At 38.9% G+C, this 12,654-nt stretch overlaps 1 pseudogene; it reads right to left on the minus strand.

The window, feature by feature from the left end:
- LOC149218452 (uncharacterized) overlaps window positions 1-12,161 on the minus strand; it is a 33,680-nt pseudogene extending 21,519 nt beyond the window's left edge.
- Between the last annotated feature and the right edge of the window lie 493 nt (window positions 12,162-12,654).

Consider the following 12,654-nt stretch of genomic DNA (forward strand, 5'->3'; position numbering starts at 1 on the left):
CGAAGGTCATTGATGTATACCTGTCGCCGGAAGTGAGAAACTTGCCATTGAGGCATGCAAGCTTCAAAGTACTGAGGGGGTTGTTCCTAGATCAACTTCTTGGATAATGAGCTGAAGTCGACAAGAAGCGATCCGTCAAAGGAGGGCCTTAATGAATCCCACATCAGTGACACGGAACGGAGCTAATGATTTTAGTGGAGGTGAAAACAATCTGTGAAACATGATTCAGGGTGGCGATCATGGGCGGATGAAGGATAATGTATGGCAGTGGATGGGACACGGTTGACTCTTTCTGAACAACATCTCTTGAACATATAACGACACTGATGTGATGGATCGGTAGCATTACCCCAAATGTGGATGGTTTGGCGAGGACCATGGTGATGAGACCGGTGAATGAAAACAACCCAACCCGATGTGATACGGAGGACAAAGTGTCATGTTCAAGAGCGACTTGCTACCATTAAAGCTTTGAGGTTCTCCCAATTTTTCCCCAGTCATTTCTGACCAGTACCTCTTTATTTTTGTCAAGCTTGAGGAGGATAACATATGCTTGTTCTATAACCTGCCCTTCGGGCAAGCCCATCGCTATGTTTTAACGAGCCTAGCGATAGGGAAACTCGTTCTCGTCTAAAGACAAGTTTGTCGCTATTTAATCATTTTAACGAGTCTAACGACAAGGAAAACTCGGTCCTTTTCATTTTTAGAGAGTCTGAAAAGGTACAGAAAGTTAACTCCAAAATTCCTTTTTCGTCATCCAATCCCTTAAGTCCGAAAAAGTATAAAACAATACAGAAGGGATGAGTTTTCGATAACTTTAACGAGCCGAATAAAACAAGCGCTCGACCTTTTTGTGCAATAATCCCTCAGGTCCAAAAAGATTAAAATCTAGAGGAGGGATAGCTCTTCCGGTCATTTTAACGAGCTGGAAGGCCAAAACTCTGCAAACTTTTCATATTTTACGAGTCAGATGAAAAGAGCTCAAAGAAGACTCGTCTTTTGAGGAACGAGTGATAAACAGGGGTAGCAGCAGATTCCAGGTACAGGTTGGAATTTTCCAATCACGGCAGTGTCACAAGGATGGCTAGGTGAAATCACTCTTCGCAGCTGTTCCTCAAAATAGGTAAACAATCATATGGAGGTGAATGATTGGCCAAATGGAATGGAGGTGGCGGGTGCAAACACGACCAAGGATTTTCATGGCTAATAAATTTACGATCACAATGGTTATTTACCAGCACTGGGTTCATTTTTTAAAGAGCTTGAATGCGCCAAAACACTGCTCAATCTTATGTTTATTTTTTAACGAGCATGAACTATGTGCTAAAACTGCTCGGATCTCGCTTTTCTATTTTTTAACGAGCATAAATTCCGCGGTAAAACTGCTCGATTATACCAGTCGTAAGATAAGAATGTCTCCTGTGAGATAGCTATTTTTTATGGAGCTTTATCTCACGAAGCTATGCTCCTAATTTGGCAAATTTTGACCTTTGCCCCACATCCTTTCTTTATGCAAGTTAGGAAACGACTAATCCAAAAAACAGATAAATAACCGCTCTTTGCTTGCACTCCAAAAGGTTTGCATGCCCCCAGGGTATAAAATACAATTTCAAGGTTGCCCCTACTTATCCGATAAAACATTTGTTTTAAAGGGTGAGGCTTACCTCTTTCAGGTTACCCAAAGATTGTTCTGTTAATCTTTCAAACTGAACACTTCTTCGGCGATGTCTACCGAAATAGACAAAGGTGGGTGAAAAACAGATTATTTCACTCACATAACTTTGACAAAAGAATCTTATTCCAGAACAACCCCTCTTCCTAGACGGACGGGGTACGGACTAGTCATATTCTCCCGCGGAAATCTACTCTATACCCAAGGTTTTCTCTGCCCAAAGCAGACCAGGATGCATGCCCCCTGGGTTCCAGTCCCATCTTTCCGAATCACTCGCACTCATCGGGAAGGAGGACTGGGGGTGGAGACATTTCTTGGGTGAATAGACCATTGAGGGTTGGTATGTGACTATTTGCGATGCGTGATCCCGGAAATGAAAGTTGGTCTACGAGCTTGACCATTCTTCCTTCGTGTGGAAAACACATTACTCTAAAGAGTGAGGAGACTATAGCTCCCATGCAATATATATAGTCTCGTCCAAGGAGTAGGTTATAATCCAAGGGTCCTTGAACAACCATCACGTTCATTTGAACGGTCTTCCCTTTCAATGTAACGGGTACATTGGGGAGGATCCCTAATGGTCGACTGGTTCCTTTATCAAAACCCGAGAGATTTCTTATCTCAGGAAAAAGCTCTGGGGAACCCAGTGCTTTCCAAGCAATAGAGGAAAGGATACTCACAGATGCCCCTTCATCAATGATAGTTCCAGCCATTACCATCCTGTAAATTTGGACTATGATTCTGAATGGTATACTGGCTGGTAACCGGGGTCTGCCTAGTTGGTTCCAATCAAAGGATACAACCAGATTGCTTGGTGGTGGGACCGAATACACGGCCGGATATGACCTTGACGATGTTCCTTCCTGCGATAAAGGAATGGGCGCATTGCCCTGATGCTCATCAGAGTCGGTGTTGATGAAAAGAATCTGGATGGTGTCATCCTTATTCTCTTCAGTGAGGGTGTCATTTGAAGATGAATCTTCAGTGACGGTGTCATTTGAGGATGAAACCTCTGAAGGAAGAACCGGGTCAACTGCCGTATCGACCTTTAGACTTTCGTCTGGTCTGGATTCAGTAGGTTCATTTTCAATGACTGACGCTTCAGCTGACCACTTGAGTGGGCCAGCTGTATTTTCAACCAACGAAGGACTTGGCACGAGTTTTTTGTATCCAGGAGGAAGTCTTAACGGTGAAACCGGGCGACCTTCCAAAACTCTCTTCGCTTCGTCTAAGAAGGGACAACGGTGGATGGCGTGATCGCCTTCACACAGTCTACAGGGGGATCTTGCTCCCCCTCTTTGTCTTGAACCTTCACTTTCGCTGGTTGACGGTAAGCAATCAACATGGCTATCAGAGGTTGATGCTCCCGAATTGTGCAAATGAGGGGACCAGTCCCTTAGTATCCGGGGAATACAGGGACAATCTCTATGGAAGTGGTCTCCTCTACATATGACACATGGCGATTTAGGCCCGGTCTGTGCTGTGTGTGGATTTTTGTCAGATGTCTTTTGCTTGCCCCCAGTCGCCTTAGGCTCCTTCTTCTTCTTCTCCTTCTTCTCCATGGGAGCTTGGCTTTTGCCGGCTCTACCTTGCGAAGATGAAGGATTGGAGGAAGAGTTATAAGAAGTAGAAGGCTGGTGGGCAGCTCTAGACTGATCTAACTGTTGACTCGACTGTTCAGGAACCATGGTGTTCTGAACTACATTGGTTGAGAATAGCCAGATTGGCAGGCCAATTGTCAGTCCTGGAAGCGACAATGTGGCCATGTGGGGCGCACCAACTTCTCCCCAAGAGGAGAAAGGACTAGGATTTCCATCTTGTGGAAATCCTTGGTTGGGGCGTTCCATGTTCTCAACCTACAGATCAACGCGGGAATAGGAGGTGATTATGTTCCGTTTAAAATAAATTTTATAACGACGCTTTAGACACAACTTGCTTTTTCACTTTTTAAGAGTCGAGAAAAAGCTAAAGATGACTCTAGTCTCCTTCGATGTTTTAACGAGCCCGAAGTGACAAATGCTCGGATGGACTTTTTCAGTTATAGAGTTTGAAAAAGGCCAAAAGAAACTGCTCTGGAGTTCTAGGCAGAGGGTGTGCCAAACTTTTCGCAAAACCACAGAATACGTTTTACGGTACGAGTGGTCGATCTTCGTGAATGCTGTGTTCACTGCATTGCGATCAGTAGGGCGGCCGACACGGCTTCCTATTGGATAAAGGCTTTGTTCCTATAGGGGTCTCCCAATATATACGCGACGGTACGTGGGAGCACAAGTCCGTATTGATACTTATTGCTTCACCGTGGAGGAATCACCCAACCACTCAACGCTAAGATATCACGTTTAACGACGCTGGAACACGTCTCTAGCTTAGACCTCTATGTGTTTGCGTTATGTTTCAATGCGTTGTTATGTAAATTCAATTTATTTTAAGGTTGATCTTGTTTAGCAGTTTGCCTTTATGGATCACCACGAGATGTATGATAATACTCCTAAATGCAGTCTAAGATGATAAGCAAGCTTTTCAATCTTTCAACTTTGAAAATCTTAACTACTGAGGGAAAAGAAAGACAACATCTTTTCACACAGATCATAGAGCACACACTAATGCACTTTTTCCTAAATCAACATGCAAGCTGTCATAATGCATATGCACAATGCAAGTATTTCTTTTCCCTTTCTTAATGTTTGTGCGACACAAAAAGAAAGCTGTTGTATAACTTTGAATTCAATTTCAAGTGAAAGCAAACAAGCTTGTCCAAAATCAAAAGACACCTTAAGATTTACTTGTTTCGACACTAGAAATATATAAATTCAAACCATATGACGAAAGCAAAAACTCAATCAGCTATGAACAGCAAACAAACTAACTCTTAAGATCAAAACGACACTTTATCACAGGTCTAGATCTAAGAGGCCACAGCAAGACTAGTTCACTTTCGTTATGGGAAACTGTAAATGATACAAGAAATACACAAAGAACAAACACAGTTTCTTTATACAACCGAGGTGGAATAGTGGCAAGGAAAGTTGGTTTCAGATAGGCACATTGACTGGTAACAGGCAGCAAAAAACAAGAGTGAAAACAGGGCAAGAAACAGCAGGAAACCCCAGTAGCACAAGGCAAGACTGGTCCAGCGCAGGTGGTACACAGGCAGTTTGACCTTCAGTGCAGGTAGCCCCTTCGGGAACTGCGCTGAAATGCAGACAGCCTTCACATAGCCTGCACTGAAGAACGAAACTTTCATTTCTCTTGGTTTCCGAGCCACAGATTGCTCAAAAATTCACAGTTTTTGGCCAAATCAGAAGCTATCAGTCAAGGACACACTAAGGGATGACAAGGAGGATGAAAAGCTATCACTAAGAGCTTATTAGAGTCCTTGTGGATCAGCTCTTCAAATCATAAACTTGCCCAGAAACTGAGCTAGAGTAGCTGCCCTCTACTTTGCATTTGAAAGATCCAAATGCAGTTCGATTCGGTACTCCCTGTGTTTATGAAATGAATAGCAAAAACACAAACAACCAACAAGATACGATCCCCAGCGGAGTCGCCAATTTGTTGTTGGGAAAAGTATCCAATACGGAATGACCCTATCCCACTCTAAGGGTGATAGTACCTCAGCAACAACCGAATGCAAAGCTATTCAAGATTACTTCTTTATGAGATGTAAGAGAGGGGAGAAAGAGATCCACTAACCGTTGTCTTCCGCTAATGTTTGATCCAATCTTCTCTCCTTGCTGCTTGCTCCCAGCTCCTTGCTCTTTCACTGGCCCAGCTACACAAAGATCCTGCAAAAGCACAAGAAAGGGAAACTACAAGAAGCATACATCCATAATTGATTCAAGGATTAGAATAAATCAAATATACAAGCATCAATACGCCACAGAGACACATGCATATAGAAGAACCTCAAAAGCTTTATTAATGGAAGAAGTGAAGTTCTGAGAGTGTTACAACCATAAGAGGCCCAATCCAACAACACCTCCCAGCAGAGAGAAATCTCCTCTTCACCTCCAAAGCAATCACCCAATAGTTCTATACTCAAACCAACAACACTTCCTTACATTCACAAGATTCCAGCCTCCCTAAACCTCATGAGAGAGCTCTATATATAGGAGATTTGGAGAAAGGATGAGTCAGCTTGAGTTTGGCATGAAGCTGACTAGTGTCCTCTCCCACTTCAGTTATACTTCAGTTCTTGAGTCCACTTGGAGTTTCTTGCTTCCACTTGGAGATCTAGATCCTCTTACTCATCACAAGGCGAATTCCCTGATCCAAGTGTCATTTTGGAAGCTTCCTGGGCATTTGACACCTTGCAGAATGACTGTGCCACTTGGCCAATCTCGCCCAGCGCAGGTAGCCTTCATTAGAGTTGACATTCAGCGCAGGTACAGAGTGGAGCAGTTGACATTCAGCGCAGATGCTCAGTGGAGCAGTTGACATGATCCAGAATTAGCTTGTTTTTGAGTGTTTTCAGGTGGAGAACTGATTTTCAGTGCTGTGGTTTGCTGACCTTGTTCCTCTAGGGGTAGGAACAACATGTTTAGGGACTTTGGATCCCTTAGATTATCGACATTTCATGCTTCATGCTGTAAGGCACAAAAATGTCTATAACAGATATATCTTGTGTTATGGTTGATTATTTCTCTTGATTAGTTATATGTGTTTATGCTTGATGTTGCTCATGAAATCGATTATGCTTTCGCTTAATGTTTTGTAGAACTAGATCAAGTATTATGCTTTAGTACATTGCATATATCAATTTGATCTACAGGTGAAATTTCTACAAGTTGTTCTTGCATTCCTGATCCTCTAGAAGGCATTGTCCTGAATCAGGTGCTTGTTTTCTTGGGCTAGATTCCAAATAGATGATATTGAAGGGTAAACCGTTGCTCTTAGCTTATCTGCTTGAGAAAGAGACAAACTATATAGATGATCTTGAAGGGTAAACCGTTGCTCTTAGTTTATCTGCTTGAGAAAGAGACAAATTATATTTTATGTCCCAGATTTGTTTCCAAAGCTCTTGCTCACCTTGTGATCTGCATCATTGGAGCATAAATATTGACACAAGAATAAAAAATTAAAACTTCCCAGCATGTCACCCATCCCAATACTACTCTGGCCCAAGCGTGCTCAGCTAGAAAGTTCTCATGAGATTTGATGCATTAATGTCATTATGATCCAAGTTGTTTAACAAAGGAATATGTCATAATGCTTAAGAGAAATATTGCAACACAATAGTATAATAATAACTTAGAATATGCCATGATGCATAAAAGATATATTGTATAAAAACATTATAAGAAGAACTCAATGCGTATGAGAAATATTGCAGAAAAATAATAAGAGGAACTCAAATATTTATTGAAATGGGCAATATACCATGAGACTACATTATGAGAAAAATGATGATTTACTCCACGATGAAGTTCCATATTTACACTTTTCTATGTATCTTTCACTGAGAGTCATGCCTCTTGTTACATTTCAAATACCATGGGTAAATACCATGGTTTACAACATCCATCCATGGGAAATCAAAATTACAATGGTAAAATTGAAATCATCATGCGATTATATTCTCACGTTAATATTATGATTTATTTTGTTTATTATCATGCATTATCCATAGTTTTAACAACCACTGATAGAAAAATAATCATTAAATGTGGTAATTATTTTCCACTTGGATCAATCCTCCCCCCTTAAGAAGTAATGGTCCCCATTGCATAAATTTCCCTTCGAAGAAGCCTTTGTTGAATAGGAGCATAACTGTGGATTTGTGGATGACCCAAAACCAGGTGTTGTTGAAGGTAAGGGTTTTGCATGGTTGACCCATAACTGTGGGTTTGTGGATGACCCTTAACCATGATGAATGAAGGTTCAAGGATAGATATACCCTATAATGCTTGTGGTCCAATTGTGATGCTGATAGTGTGTGACCTAACAAATGCACTTTGGTGGTAAGGTTTTTGTGGTTGACCCATAACCGTGGTGAATGAATATCCGAGGATATAGATACCCTATAATACTTGTGGGCCAACTATGATGCTGACAGTATGCAACCTAGCAAATAAACTTTGGTGGCAAATCTTTTTTGTGGTTGATCCATAATTGTGCTGAGATAGTTCTCTTGTCGATCCGCCTGGTAGAGATTTTGTGGCTTATCTTTGTAAATTCTCACCATCCAATGAGATTTTGTAAAGGCTTCCATCATCTCACTCCTTTGTCATGTATGTGCTTCCTTGAGCAACATATTGACAAGATCTCTTGCTCTACCATTTTTCTTTTCGTCTTCCATGTGAGGTTTTCGGGTTCAATTTATGGGTCTTTTTACCAAATCTGAGCATGTTTGAACTAGCTACCTCAGAAGTAAAACAATCCAAAATGTTTTGAAGTATATGAGAAATTTGGGGAAAATAGTTGTCACACCTTGTTAAGTTCCACTTGCACTGATTTTTCTAGAGTTTCCCGTGCATTCGTTGGAATTAAGTCTGAGAATAGCGTAGAGATGTGCTCTGTTTGCCACTATAAACCTACACAACTTAATTCAAGAAAGTAAAAATAAAAAGTACATTCTAGAAACATAGTTGGTCAAATATTTCCCAACTGAAAGCTTCCAGGGGATGACTATTCAAACTATAATCCTTAGATGATGCATCTTCATCCCTTTTCTTAGGTTAACCTAATCCCTCAATGAAGGAGTCTCATCCTCCTCTTTTGGATCTGAAACTTCTTCCTCTTGGCCTATAAAATGACTACAGGGTAGAGGGATTGAGGAGGTCAGAACTCAAAGAAGACAAACTTATGTTGTTGGTTTGAGATTGGAAAACTTGTCATCTAAGAAGGAGTTTGAAGGAATTTGGGAGGGACCTCATGACATCAAGGTGAAGGTTGTAAGGCTCCCCTTAATCTTTGATTAATACAATTGAAGACTTTCTCCCATTAATTTGTCTTATTGGAATAATGAATGGTTTACAATTGTTTATAATGTTTATTAAGGCAATTTCAATTCTTAAATTCCTTGATCATTAGGTTAAGTTGGTTGGATTATTATATTGCATGTCCTTTTTATCGTTTTATGGTCGATGCTTGCAGGTATTATCAAGCATTGAAGAGCTGCATCGAATCACAATAAGGGATCTTCATCGATCATTTCGTGGAATAGGTAAGAGGCTCATCCATTAGCTTTAATTCTTATAATTCAAACAAGTTTAACTTAGGGAAAGATTTAGTTCAATTGTCTTGCTTGTTTCTAATTTCCGTCAAGGATCTAGGGAGATCACTCTTGTGTGCAAGAGGGATTTGTCCCGTGTAACACTTAGACCTCAACACAAAGTGTCAACCAAATTTCTTCCTAGGAAATGATTCACTTGCAAAGCCTTAACACCCCTTGATCCAACAAATCAAGAATGTCCAATCTCTCCCAATCAAATTGATTGATAACGAGCATGCTATCAAATCCTTCTAGAGATTCACCTTTACAAACACAAACCCAATAAATAATATAGTTTCACATGTACATAATCAAATACAAACCTTCGGGGTCTTTTAGACAATAGATGTTGCTTCTCAACTTTCCATAATAGGACTATCAACCAAATCTTTGACAGAAGATTCCTTAGTCATATGTTTTCTTTCCTACTTCTCATGCAGCAACATATCCTCTAAAGTTCATTCTTAAATTAATATCCAGATATGCCCTCCCTCTCAACCCGAAATCACCTCTTCATTCAGACTCCCTCTTAATCTTAGGGATATTTCTTCTATTCATGCTTCCTTTCGGAGATCAACTTCTTCCTTTTCGACACCAGATAATCTTTTGTGGCTTCCAACCATTTCATCAGATTTATCATCAACCTCATCATGCTTATCATATTAATGAGCATCTTCACCAAGTTGAAGATTTTGTACCTTCACAACTTCAATAAGAAGTACAAACAAATCTATAGAAGCATGATGTTAGCCATATCATAATCAAAACATCATTTCAACTTAACATCAGATACCCAAAATCAATTATAAACAAGAGACGTATACTCTTCAACATATTGCTAGGGGCTTTGTTAGACACCTAGACTACTTCATGAAAATATTTATTCCATATAGGGTTTCAATTTTCCTTCCAAAGGTATGGAATACCTTCTTTCAACATATATAAAACCCTAGAAACAATTTACACAAATATATATCTACAAAGAATCTAACAACCTTTCAAAATACATATGTTAGACTTCTCACTAGGGATTCATAGAAATCCTAGATTTCATATAAAAGAATCAATCAAAGTCAATCACATCTTAGTCATTAACCCAACCAGATTCCACTAGGGTTAGTTCCAACCCCCAGATTTTCAATCAATCATCAATCAATCAATAACATGGCCAACTACTACTAGGATTAGTTTGCAAACCATAGATTTCCGAGAAATCATCATACTCAACCAAAAATTCAAATTTCAATAATTTATTCACAAATCTCAAATCATATAGTCAACATTCATCAGAGATTTCTACTTCAAGGTTCAACTCAAAAACCCTAGAATTTCATTTTTCACAAATTCAACAAACTTATACAAATCTCAAATCATCATATTCCAGAGATTTTACTTTGACTAACGTTTAATTCCAAAACCTTAGAATTCCATTTTCACAATCTCAACAATCATTACATGCATAGATCTCAGATTGTTACATTTTAGACTAGACAATGTCACTACTAGGATTTAATTGCAAAACCCTAGATTTTCAGCAATCATCTAATAGATTTTAGATTGTCATATCACACATACTAGACAATTTTGACTTCACTAGGGTTAGATACAACACCCTAGATTTCCAGATATCATCATCCTAAAATCTCATATAAGGACTTCAACTAAATCTTGAAACAAGAACTTCCTTTAAGTCCTAAGACAAGGACTTCCATTAAGTCCTAAGACTTATGACCATCAATAACTAGGTCAACATATATCTAGGAATTCATAACCATATATAAGCATATCATATGTCCAACAATATTCATACATATTGACCTATACCAACCTAGGATTTCATCCATAAGGAAATATCTATATATGCCTATAATTCATCATTGTGCAAATACATTTCATATCATGTGTTAGTCAAACCCAAATTTACAAATATCAATAAGAGTTATACACAATCATCTTGATTACATTAGGGTTTGATCAGAAAAACACCTACATACCAAAGAAAACATTTCTAAGACAATATATGGGACTTTCTCACACATTCCACCAAATCCTAATGAGCTAGGGTTCCAATGTAGAAACATATTAAAACCCTATATTACCAAATGTTCAAAGGTTCTAGGATTTTAGACCTTATCATTCAACCCTAACAAGTTAGAATTTCTCGATCATACCAAAATCCAAAACATGACATCATCAATAGAACTTCAACTAGCATTTCACAATATCCCTAAGCAACTTAGGATTTCAAACATTCACATTAGCATACTCTTCGGTTAGGGTTTTCCAAAACCTGTCTAGGTTTTGCAAAATCAGTTAAGAGTGGGGTGGGTAGATTTATCAAGAGATGAATCACCCAAACAAGAACCACTAAGATTCAATACAGCTAGTCATAACAAAGTTAGTAATAGATCATCAAATGAATAATCCTTTCAATCATTGTATTCAAAGAATACCTTTGTTTATTAACTAACCTTGTCTTGAGAGATCCTCCTTCTTTCATATGTTTTCCCTAGTCTTGAGAGATCCTCCTTTCAAATGTTTTCCCTAGTCAAGACAACGAAGGGAGAAAGGTGATTATTATTCAATATAATAAAAAATGAATGTGTGCATGAGCCTAAAACTGAAAAGACAAGAGATAATTATCTTTGAGAGTTGTTGGGGGTTCCCTCCAAATCTTGGGGGATACATACAAACTTAAAAAAAATACAAAAATGTCTTTTCCAAAATATGTTAAAAACCTATAAATTCCAAAACATATAAAACATGATATGTAAAGCTACAAGAAATGGACTTAATAGTGTAAGTCCCTAATGTCGAGTTCTTCAGGCTTGAATTTATTTGAGTCTCCTTCTACAACAAGGTTGGCTTGATCCCTTCCTCTCTTCTTATTCTTTGGATTCTTGGGACAATCACTTTTATAGTGACCCTTCTTATGACATTGATAACACTCTATCTTGGTCATGTCAAATTTCTTCCTCATTCTTGTCAATCACTTTCCTTTATCATGATAAACATAAGCATTTGATACTCCTTCAAGATTGGAAATCATTGAGATCCTTAATTATTCTTGAATACAGGCGGTCCACAATTCTTCAAAGTGGGAGCCACCTTCCAACTGTTGAGACCTGCAACAAATGCACCCCAAGAGGGTGGCAATCCGAATAGAGAAGTGATCACTAGTTCTTTGTCTGGAAGAATCTCATCAATGGCCAAGAGATCGTCCTTGAGTCTATCTATATTCACAAAGAAGGTTGCCACAATATCTTCATTAGCCATATTCATAGTCCTCATCTCATTCTTGAAACTTGCTACTTGACCAATGTTCTTAATAGAGAACAACTTTGACAAGGCTTCATACATATCTTAAGCATGATGATATTAGCTATGAATGGGACAAGATTGTATTTTATCCCTTCTACCATCAGAGTCATAGCCACCAATTCTAAATCCCTTAATTTCACTTTTTCAGCATCATTGGCTTCTTCTGTAGTCTTCTTTACATTTCCTTTTACCAAATCCAACACCTTGTTCTTCTCGAGGATTAGGTCAATCCTCTTCTTCTAGGATCTAAAGTTAGATGCTCCTTCAAGTTTGTTCTCACCCTTGATTGAGTTATACATATTCCTTAAATATAATAGACTCCTTACCTAAGATAGTACCTATGAATGGATCAAGTGCTTCAAACTTCCTTTTTCTTCCTTCTTCACCAAAGCTCTGATACCATGTTGGGAAATGAGAAAGGCAGTAAATATTTTATTGATCTTGATAA

Source organism: Pinus tabuliformis, chromosome Q (assembly GCF_031772625.1).
Source record: "Pinus tabuliformis cultivar Carrire ecotype Pingquan chromosome Q, CPIR1, whole genome shotgun sequence".
Taxonomy (NCBI): domain Eukaryota; kingdom Viridiplantae; phylum Streptophyta; class Pinopsida; order Pinales; family Pinaceae; genus Pinus; species Pinus tabuliformis.